The sequence below is a fragment of the Chiloscyllium plagiosum genome, unplaced genomic scaffold (genome assembly GCF_037043375.1).
Source record: "Chiloscyllium plagiosum isolate Xiang-an unplaced genomic scaffold, Cpla_swu_hap1 HiC_scaffold_27, whole genome shotgun sequence".
NCBI classification, from domain to species: Eukaryota; Metazoa; Chordata; class Chondrichthyes; order Orectolobiformes; family Hemiscylliidae; genus Chiloscyllium; species Chiloscyllium plagiosum.
Window position 1 is genome coordinate 78850652 of NW_028270165.1, and position 10070 is coordinate 78860721.

At 46.7% G+C, this 10070-nt stretch overlaps 1 protein-coding gene across 1 annotated transcript in view; it reads right to left on the reverse strand.

Annotated features, from left to right (window-relative positions):
* Nucleotides 1-10070, reverse strand: part of LOC122543561 (uncharacterized) — a 696117-nt gene that overhangs the window by 491171 nt on the left and 194876 nt on the right. The window lies entirely within an intron of this gene.

Below are 10070 nucleotides of genomic sequence, written 5' to 3' on the forward strand. Positions count from 1 at the left end.
TGTGTGTGCATGAGAGAGTGTGTGTGCATGAGAGCGCGTGTGTCTGTTTGCGAGTGTGCATGCTTGAAGCGTGAGTGTGATGGAGGAGAAGCCTGTGAGAGAGATCTCAGAGAGATCATGTGTAAGATATAGATAGAAGTGAGGGGTTGCATTTTGCTAAAATAAGGAAGGGCAGGATTTGTATAGTTAATGATAGGGCCCTGGGTCGTGTTGTAGAACAGAGACATGGTGGTTTCAGGTACATTGTTCTATGAAAGTTGCATCATTGGTAGACAGGGTGGTTAAGAGGCGTTCAGTACACTTGCCTTCATTGTTCACAGCGTTGTGTATAGGAGTTGGGACATCATGTTGGTAAGACCACTTTCAGAGTACTGAGTACAGTTCTGGTCGCCCTGTTATAGCATGTCGGAGAAATTTGCCCGATAAGTTAGAGATCACAAAGTGAAATTGACAAACAGTTTATTACAAGTGATATCGCTGGAAGAGAAACTGACTAGGCTGACAAAGAACTGACAGTCTGTATAGGTAGATCAGAATTTCTCTTCCAAGAGCTGAGGATGAGATCAGTTTTTATAATAATGCTGTACAATAAGGCTGATTAAGAAATGGGGAATATACAATGTATCTGGAAATGGAGTAATCTAGTTACAAGGATGCTAATTGGAAAACAGTTATCGGATGAATGTCCTGTTCCTTCACACAATGCAACATCCTGACTATCGATGGTTCCATTCCTCTTCACAGGTAGGTGCTAACGTCTCCTCTGAAGTGGTGAGGTTCTGGAACAGTACAGGAGGTGGCAAACTCCACAGCAGATGTACTCTGGAAGCAATGTCCTTGCTGGTGCCTCTCTGTCTGACCTGCTCTTTGTGTGGCTTTGGTATTGCTGGGTTGTGAAATTGCCTTTGGGGCTTTGAGATATCTGTGGTCTCTGTCATTGTTAGTAAGATTGAAGTGCATTCCTTTGTCCGTGTGTGCTGTCTGGTTTAGCTTGTGAGCCTGCATGAGCATTCTGGGTGTTTTTGGTACAGTTTGGCCAATTTTGCTTTTGTGGGCCTATTGTGGGTTGGCAGAGTGGCAGATCTTTTCCCACGATTCCCCCCCTTTTCTTTTTGTTTTGCTTAGGGGAGAGACGAGAAGGGGCAATGTAGCCGGAGCCAGGAGGATTGTCGGGTGGGGGGGTCTCGGTATCAGACAGCTAGCTCTCAGTGTCCAAGTCTGGTCCAGGAGAGGCTATTTTAGGGGCAGGGATGTTCTCCCAGTGGATCTGTGCTAGCTGAGTGGTGAGGGGGGGCAGAGGGTAAGAGAATTGCATATAGGCGTAAACAGCACAGTCGGATAGCCATGGCTAGCACTCTAAGCCTGGCAATGATAGTGATGAGGGCTATCAGTCCCTGCAGTCATGCTATGCACGCGCCCTCTTTCGCAGCAAGTCCAGGGCCATCCTGTTTTGCAGAGCCAAGTATGGATGGCAACAGCCTCCACATTCAGCTGGGCGAGTGCATCTGCTGTGGAGATTGCCACCTCCTGTACTGTGGCGGCGAGTTTGTGGGCTTCTACCTGTAACCATCGGGTTGCAGAGTGGGGTGACATCAGGTAGCGAGCTGCTTCAAAAGCGGCGAGGGCTTGTCTGCTGCGTGGCATGGGCTTTGGGAAAGGAGGGGACTGGGAGTGATAAATGAATGGTACCGCGTACCCGACATTGTAGCTCCCAGTCCAGGAGAACGGCAGCCAGGGGTAGGCTTTGTGGCCACAGATAAAATAGGTGCTGTTGTGGGTCTGGAGATGGAGTATCTGGATCCCTGTCCAGCTGGTGAGGAAGGTGGTATTCTGGATGATCCTGTTGAGGACCTGTCAGTTTAAAATGCTGCCTTCTGTAGTGGATCAGTGTGCTGCGGGAGTTAGGAGCAGGGAGTCAGTGCACCAGCTCCAGCCAGCCTCTCATCCAGATGGCTGTGTGTGTTTCAAACGGATCCTGCATGTGGCCCGTGTGTGTTAGTGTCAGTAATGATCAGGGCTGGGGGCTCACAGGAGGGGTTGTAGGCCGGGTAAAACCACCCTTTAAATTTGTCCAGGTGGTAACCCACAGACCTCCAGCGGACTGGGCTGTTGTCCCCATATTTGGGCATTGCTGGTGGAATTTTGAGTGTGGTAACTTCAGGGGACCTGTCTGGGTTGAGCCACCATTCCGCCATGTCAGAGATATTTAAGGGGATTGAGGCTAAGGGAATGCCCTCATGAGAGTGGACAGGGATCTAGTGCAGACCCAGCAGCGGGTGTGATTAAATCTCTGGGCATACCCATTGGCCATTTTGAGGAAGGTGTTGGCCCGCAAATCACGGTGGGTTATGAAATGTGCTGCCCCTTGTCCCTGTTTACCAGCAAGCCACAGTGTGATGGTCAGACAGATCAGGCTGAGGGTGTTGATGGTGATGGCTGCTGCGAGCAGCTGGATCCATCCTCAGTGGTCGGAGTGGTGCCTTCCTCTGTGTGGTCTCTGGTCATAGGTTGTGGAACCCTCTTGCAGTGGGTGGCATGTGTCCATTCAGGCCATCCTTCCAGTTTCACAGTGGTCCGGGTCGTCATCAGGATCAGGTACAGGCCTTTCCACCGAGGGGAGAGAGAATCTTTTTCTAGTGATTTTATCATGACATAGTCCCCAGGTTGGAATGGATGAATGGGCACTGATTGGGTTGTGGGCAACGGAGCACTGACCTGGTGGTGTGTGGCACTAATGCTCCTGCTCAGGGCCTGGACATACTCTAGTAGGGCCTCTTGTGTCAGAAGAAGGGCTGTTTCTGTGGGGAGTGTCAGGGGTATGGTTGTGGTGGGCATCGGCCATCCCATAAGTACTTGAAAAGGGGTGAGCCAGTTGTTCAGTTTGGCTGTGCACGTGTAGTACAGAGGCCAAGTGGCAAGGCGTCTGGCCAGGTCAGTCCTGTTTTCTGGGTGGTTTTGGTCAGTGTGGTCTTCAGGATGTCATTCATCCGCTCGACCATGCCTGATGACGGGTTGGTAGAGGATGGGGTGTTGCCATGATATCCCTAATGCCTCACTAATGCCAGTCGCAAGCCAAGCCTTGAAGTGCGTCCCCCTGTCAGTCCGGGAACTCCAAATCTGGGAATGACATCCTTTAGGAGGCATTTTATTACCATACATGCATCATCCTTTCTTGTGGGAAATGCTTCCACCCATTTGGAGAACATGTCTCTGATGACCAGGATGTACTTGTAACCCTATTTTTGGGGCATGTGTGCGAAGTCAATCTGTAAGAGGCTGAAACGTCCTTCAGAGACTGACAGGTGGTCATACTTGGCAACTGGCTTCCCTGCATTGTTCTGCTTGGGCAGTGGCAGTGAATCCTGGTGCAGACTGGGACTGATTCAGTATGCATCATGCCCCCTAGGGTCAATATGTGTAGGTGGACTATTGGGCAAATGATGCGGCCATCAGAGTGTATTAACAGATTGAGGGAAGGAGATTGTGTGAGCCCAACTGTCCTTTTCCTGCTGTGGACCAGCTTCTTGGGTAGCTGGCACTGCCTCCATGAGGTCATGGAATATTGGGGCCTTCACTATTCTGGGGACCTGCAGGATGTAGATGGTGGGGTGCAGTGCGACTTCCGGGCTGCTGTGTCAGCGGAGGCATTCCCGAGGATGACCGGGTCAGTGGCAGAGGTATGGCAGTGGCGCAGCATTTGACAATTGCTAGTGCTGAGGGTAACAGTGCTGCTTCCAGGAGATTAGAAATCAGCGCAGTGTGATGTAGTGGATGACTCCAAAGGCATATCTGGAGTCAGGATCAATTTTTGCTGTGTGTCCTTAAGCAATGACACAAGCCCTAGTGAGCACAAACAACACCGCAGCTTGTGCAGATATGCCATCTGACTCCAGGACTGTGAATAGAGATCAGAGGGCATACCCTGCCAGTGTGCAGTGGTCTGAGGGCCTAAAGGATGAGCCATCTATATAGAGTATGAGGTCAGAGTTGTCGAGAGGTGTTTCAAAGAGGTCAGGGCACGGGGTGATGACCTGTTCGACAACGTCTGAACAGTCGTGGGCATCTGTAATGCTGGTGTGAGTGGGAGCAGGGTGGCGGGATTCAGGGCCGGGGCACGTTGTAGGGACAGGTTGGCTTTAGATAGTAAAGCGACCTCATCGCCAGTTTTCTGGGTGGCAGTGAAATGTTGCTGCTGGAAATGGAGTTATCTAGTTACAATGATGCTAATCGGAAAACAGTTATCGGAGGAATATCCTCATTCTCTACATAAAGCTACATTCTGACAGTATGGATGTGTCCGGAGCTTCCATTCCCCTTCGCAGGTAGGTGTTAATGTCTCCTCTGAAGTGGTGAGGTGCTCCCATTGTTCTCTCCTGGGAGCAATGCTCTTGCTGGTGCCTCTCCGTCTGACCTGTCCTTCATGTGGCTTTGGTATTGCTAGGTTGTGAAACTGCCCTCGGGACTTTGAGATGGCTGTGGTGCTCTGTCATTGTTAGTGGATGCTTGAAGTATATTCCCTTGTCTGCGAGTGCTATCTAGATTTGCTTGTCAGCCTGCTTGGTCCCTGCTGAGGCATTCTGGGTGTTTTGGTACATTTTGGCCAATTTTGTTTTTGTGGGCCTCTGTGGGTGGGCAGGGTGGCAGATCTTTTCTCACATACAATGAGCAGGAATACTTGGAATCCTGAGAAGGATTCAAGTGATTCTGAGAGAGATGTTGCATGCCTTGGACTATTCCCAGAAAGTGAATGAACTATCAAGATTCATGTAAATATTCGTTGGAACTCTTGCAGAGAAGTAAAGAAAACTAGATTTACAATTTAAGGCCAGACATGTTATTCTGCTAAGTTAGTCCAGTTAATTGGTATTTATTCTTTGTTTAAAAATGTGAAAACTTAATGAACAGTTTCTCCAGTTAATCACTGGGTATTCAAATTTCTCTTCAGAATTAGAGGTCATAACAAAACTAGGAGTCATTGTGGGATTTTGAATCTGCAGCGTTTGCTTGGTAAAATTTGAATGAACAATATTTCAAAGTGAATTTTATTGTGTTTAGTATTAAGATTTTCTGGAGAGGAAAGATTTGCCCTTGTGTGTTTTGCAACACTTAATCAAAGTCAGTTCAATAGAATAAGCAGACAGTTTGATGCTGGAGTTGAGAGCTGGGGCAAAATATCAGAAATAATGCAGGCAGGAGCACAACAATTAGGGTAAGAAAGTTAGTCAAAAATATAAAATCAGGTTGGAAAGTTTCATCAGGTTATTTTGTTAAAAATTAATGAAATAAGTACTGGTTTTGTGGAAAATGAGTCTGTGGATTCAATAACGGAGGATAAAGAGATGGCAGATGAATTGAAAAGAGTTTGAATGTCTTCATTAGAGAGGATACAAGGAACACCCTCGAACGAGCTGTAAATCAGGAATTGAAAGGGAGGGAGGAACTGAAGAAAATTACAATTACCAGGGAAGTAGTACTGAGTAAACTGTTGGAACTACAAGTTGCTTAGTCCCAGGTACCCGAAAGATTTCATCCTTGACTCTTAAAGAAAAACTAGTTAGTGAAATAGTTAATGGTTTTAATTTGTTTTAATTGGTTTGAATTTTCCAAACCTCATTAGTTTCAGGGAAGGTTTCTTTAGATTGGGAGACCCCTTTCTTGAAAAAGGGAGATCAGGAAACTGTAGATCATTTACCTTAACATATGTCATGGGGAAAATGTTCAAAGCTATTATTAAAGCTTTTATGACAGGGCACTTGTATAAGTTCAAGGTATTCAGGCAGTGTGAATGTGTTTTTGTCAATAGGAAATAATGTAATAATTTTTTGAGGAACTGCCGCTCCCCAATGCGACTGAGCAGATGAATCTCCAGTGCTCACAGGGAATGAAATCTCTTCCCTCAGTCCCCATATTTCCAAGACATCTCTGCAGTTCTGGTGTCCTTTTGGCTCTGTGTTTCTTATGAACAATTGAAAGTGTGACCACAGTCAGAAAACGTGTACAGTCACCCCTTTGTTGCGAATAGTGTAATGTTTCTTCAATCTGTGTAACCGGTTAAAGCTCCTTCCCACAGTCAGCTCACGGGGCCACTCCCTCTCTTAACAAGGTGGCATGGTGGCACAGTGGTTAGCACTGCTGCCTCACAGCGCCAGAGACCTGGGTTCAATTCCCGCCTCAGGCGACTGACTGTGTGGAGTTTGCACGTTCTCCCTGTGCCTGTGTGGGTTTCCTCCGGGTGCTCCGGTTTCCTCCCACAGTTCAAAGATGTGCAGGTCAGGTGAATTGGCCATGCTAAATTGCCCGTAGTGTTAGGTAAGGGGTAAATGTAGGGGTATGGGTGGTTTGCACTTCGGTGGGTCGGTGTGGACTTGTTGGGCCGAAGGGCCTGTTTCCACACTGTAATGTAATGTAAAAAGGGGAAAAGATATTAAAAAAAATTGAGCAGCCAGACAAAGTGCAAAAGCAATAAGGTGTTGAGGCACAGGACATAAAAATTGTGACTGCTTTTTTTCCCTCTATGGGTGTTTGGACACTTGCAATTTGTCAGTAACTCCCGTATTCCCATAAAGCATACGACGCATATGCCAGTGTCAGAAGAGCACTGGGCATGCTCATCGCTGCCAGCAAAAATGACGCGAGACCTTCTTTTGATGAAGACTTGGGGAACGCTGGAGGACCGAAAGGAGACGAGTCCTCCTGCCAATCAGAGCCACCCTATTGTCTAAATGGGGAAGTTGGACCATGACCTTCTGAAGCTGGTACACCTGCTCTTTTCTATCTGAATGAACATTGAGCTTTGCCCAGACTGCAAATTCCTTCTTCTGTCCAATATCTGTGAGTACGGCATTCTCTTTTCTTGCCCCCTTTTCCATTTCTTTTTCATCCTGGGGTTCAGTTGTTGACTTGCAGCAACTGAAAGGAAAGGGAGTGAACCTGGGAGGAGACAGACTCTAGAAACGTTGGTCCAAGACACTGGCAAAATAGGAGGAGGCTGGAAGAACACAGCAAGCCAGGCAGCATCAGGAGTTGGAGAAGTCGACGTTTCGGGTGTAACCCTTCTTCAAGACTGGGGATGGGTGTTGAGGGAGATGCAGATAAAGATAATCTTGAAACGTCCACCCTCGGGAAAGGACATGCGCCATTCACCTCATCTATACCCCTCATGACTTTATAAACCTGTATAAGGTCACCTGTGCTTCAGTGAAAAAGAGTGTGGTGATGGAAAAGCACAGCAGGTCAGGCAGCATCCGAGGAGAATCAAGGCTTATGCCCGAAATGTTGATTTTCCTGCTCCTCTGATGCTGCCTGAGCTGCTATGCTTTTGCAACACCACACCCTCGACTATGATCTCCAGGATCTGCAGTCCTCACTTTCTTTCTGTGAAAAAGTCCCAGCCTATCCACCTATATGCAAGTAGATTCATATCTAGTTATGATCTGTTCAATGCTGATCCAGGCTCAAAAGACCAAATGGCCTACTCTTGCTCCCAATTCTCTTCCAGGACATCAACAGTCCATAAGGCAAAGTAGCAGAAATTATGCCATTCAGCCCATCGGATCTGCTCCACCATTTGATCATGGCTCTTGAGTTTCTCAACCCCATTATCCCACTTTCTCCCTATCTCGTCTTAAATATCCTCAATGACCTCGCCTTCACAGCCTTCTGTGGCAGTGAATTCCATAGATTCCTCACTCTCTGGCTGAAGAAGTTACTCCTTATCTCCATTCTAAAAGGTCTTCCAATTACGCTAAGGCTGTGCCCTCGGGTCCTAGTCTCTCCTTCCAATGGGAGCATCTTCCTAGCCTCCACTGTGCCCAGGCCATTCAGTATTCTGTATGTTTCAATTAGATCCCCCCGTGTGTGGGCCGGTTAATCAGCATGAACCAGACCCTTCAAAGATGTGGTACAGCAAGGATTAGGTTCAGCAAAGTGAGAATGGAGGGAGTGCGTGTAGGATGGAGATTTTCAGCTGTTTGGGAATGAAAGAGGAAAGAAAGTTAGAATTGATTGGATGGACCCATGTCCCGGGGAGTTAGGGATGGAGTTTATGTTAGAGAAATGTGAGGTGTTGCAGTTTGGTCAAGCAATCCAGGCAGGACTGACTCAGGCAAGGGGAGTGTTGCAGAACAAAGAGACCTTGGCCTGCGGATTCAGAATTCCTTGAAAGCGGAATTTCCGGAAGATACAATAGTGAAGAAGGCGTTTTGTATGCTTTCCTTTACTGGTCAGAGCATTGAGTCTAGGAGTTGGGAGGTCATGTTGCGCTGCACAGGATATTGGTTACACCCTTTTGCGTTCAGTTATGGCCTCCCTGCTATCGGAAATATGTTGTGAAACTTTGAAAGGGGTCAGAAAAGATTTACAAGGCTGTTGCCAGAGTTGGAGGGTTTGAGGTACAGAGACAGGGTTGTGTTCCCCAGAACTTTAGAGGCTGAGGGGTGCCCTTATGGATATTCATAGGGGGCACGGCTAGTGTGAATATTCAAAGTCTTTTCCCCAGGGTAGTCAAACTAGAGGGCATATATTTGAGGTGAGAGGGGAACGATTTAAAAGGGACCCAAGGGGCAGCTTTTTCACACAGAGGGTGGTGCATGCATGGAACAAGCTGCCAGAGGAAGTAGTGGAGACGGGTACAATGAAATTTAAAAGGCATCTGGATGGTTATATTAATAGGAAGGGTTTAAAGGGATATGGGCCACATGCAGGCAAATGAGACTCGATCAATTTAGGATATCTGTCGACACGGACGAGTTGGGGTGAAGGGTCTCTTTCCATGCTGGATGACTCTAATCACCTTCGGTGAAAGCAGAAGTGTTGTGAAGGCTGGACTTTCAGAGCAGCTTTCAAAGATGCTTTGCCCTCACTGAGAGCAGAAAAAGTCACAATGAATTCTTTGATTTGTGAGACAGCAATTCAGTGAGTACATCTGGGATATTGGTGGAAAGTGGGAACTGTGGGGATGAAACCCTACCCTATCCAGTCATTTCTGCTCGTGGCATGATGAGGCATAAGATTAGGGGGAGTAGATTTAGGACAGAGATGAGGAGGAACTCTTTTTCCCTGAGGGTAGTGAATCTATGGAATTCTGTGCCCAAGGAAGCAGTCGAGGCAGCTTCATTATGTTCAAGACACAATTGGATGGGTTTTTGCATGATAGGGGAATTAAGGGTAGTTTTGATAATGCAGGGAGAGGAGCTGAGACAATGGATATATCAGCCATGATCTTAATGAATGGCTGATTAGGTTTGATGGGCCAAATGGCCTACTCCTGCTTCTGTTACGATGAAACTATAACCCTTCATTTCCCATAGCTAACCCACCTAACCTGAACATCCCTCAACACTGGGGGCAACTTAGCACGGCCAATCCAAATCAAGGCTGGTGAGCAATGTAGCGATACAGAAAATGAACATCAGAGAACGATGGAAAGGGACAAGGAGAGTAAATATACTCAAAACTGAATTAGAAAGATCACAAAAATTGAAACTAAAAACGGTGTGCATTGTAACAAAAGTGAATGAATTAACCGCACACATTGAAGAGAATAATTATGATCTGAAACTCCTTAAGATATATAGCTTTCAAAGTTGGATCCTGAATATCGAGGGGGGTAGTCAAATGGGAAGCTTGGTAAAGGCAGAGGGTTGGCACTGTAATCAAAGCACTGATCACAGGGTAGTCTGGTGTTTGCTCAAATTTCAGGTCCTGCTTTCTCTGTCCTCCGTTGATCTATCTGTTCCCACAGAATATGATGTCGGTCTGTTCTCAACTCGGCTGGATTTCTGCTGAAGCTTTGACACTTTTGGGAACAATAAAACATTTAGTCAATCAAGCCCCAACCCACAATCTCCCAGTCTGTCAATCATCCAGCCACACAGTGTAGTTATAGCAGGGGATCAAATGAGAAAAATGAAATGACATTCAAAATAAATGGGTGCTAGTGTTTAATGTTTGTTCATTCAGAAGTAAACCAGAAATGGGGGGGTCTCAGGATTCATATAGTGCCTGACTTTAGGAATTCTCTCTCCCTTAATTTAACTATTATTACCCAACTATGATTTACAACAATATTT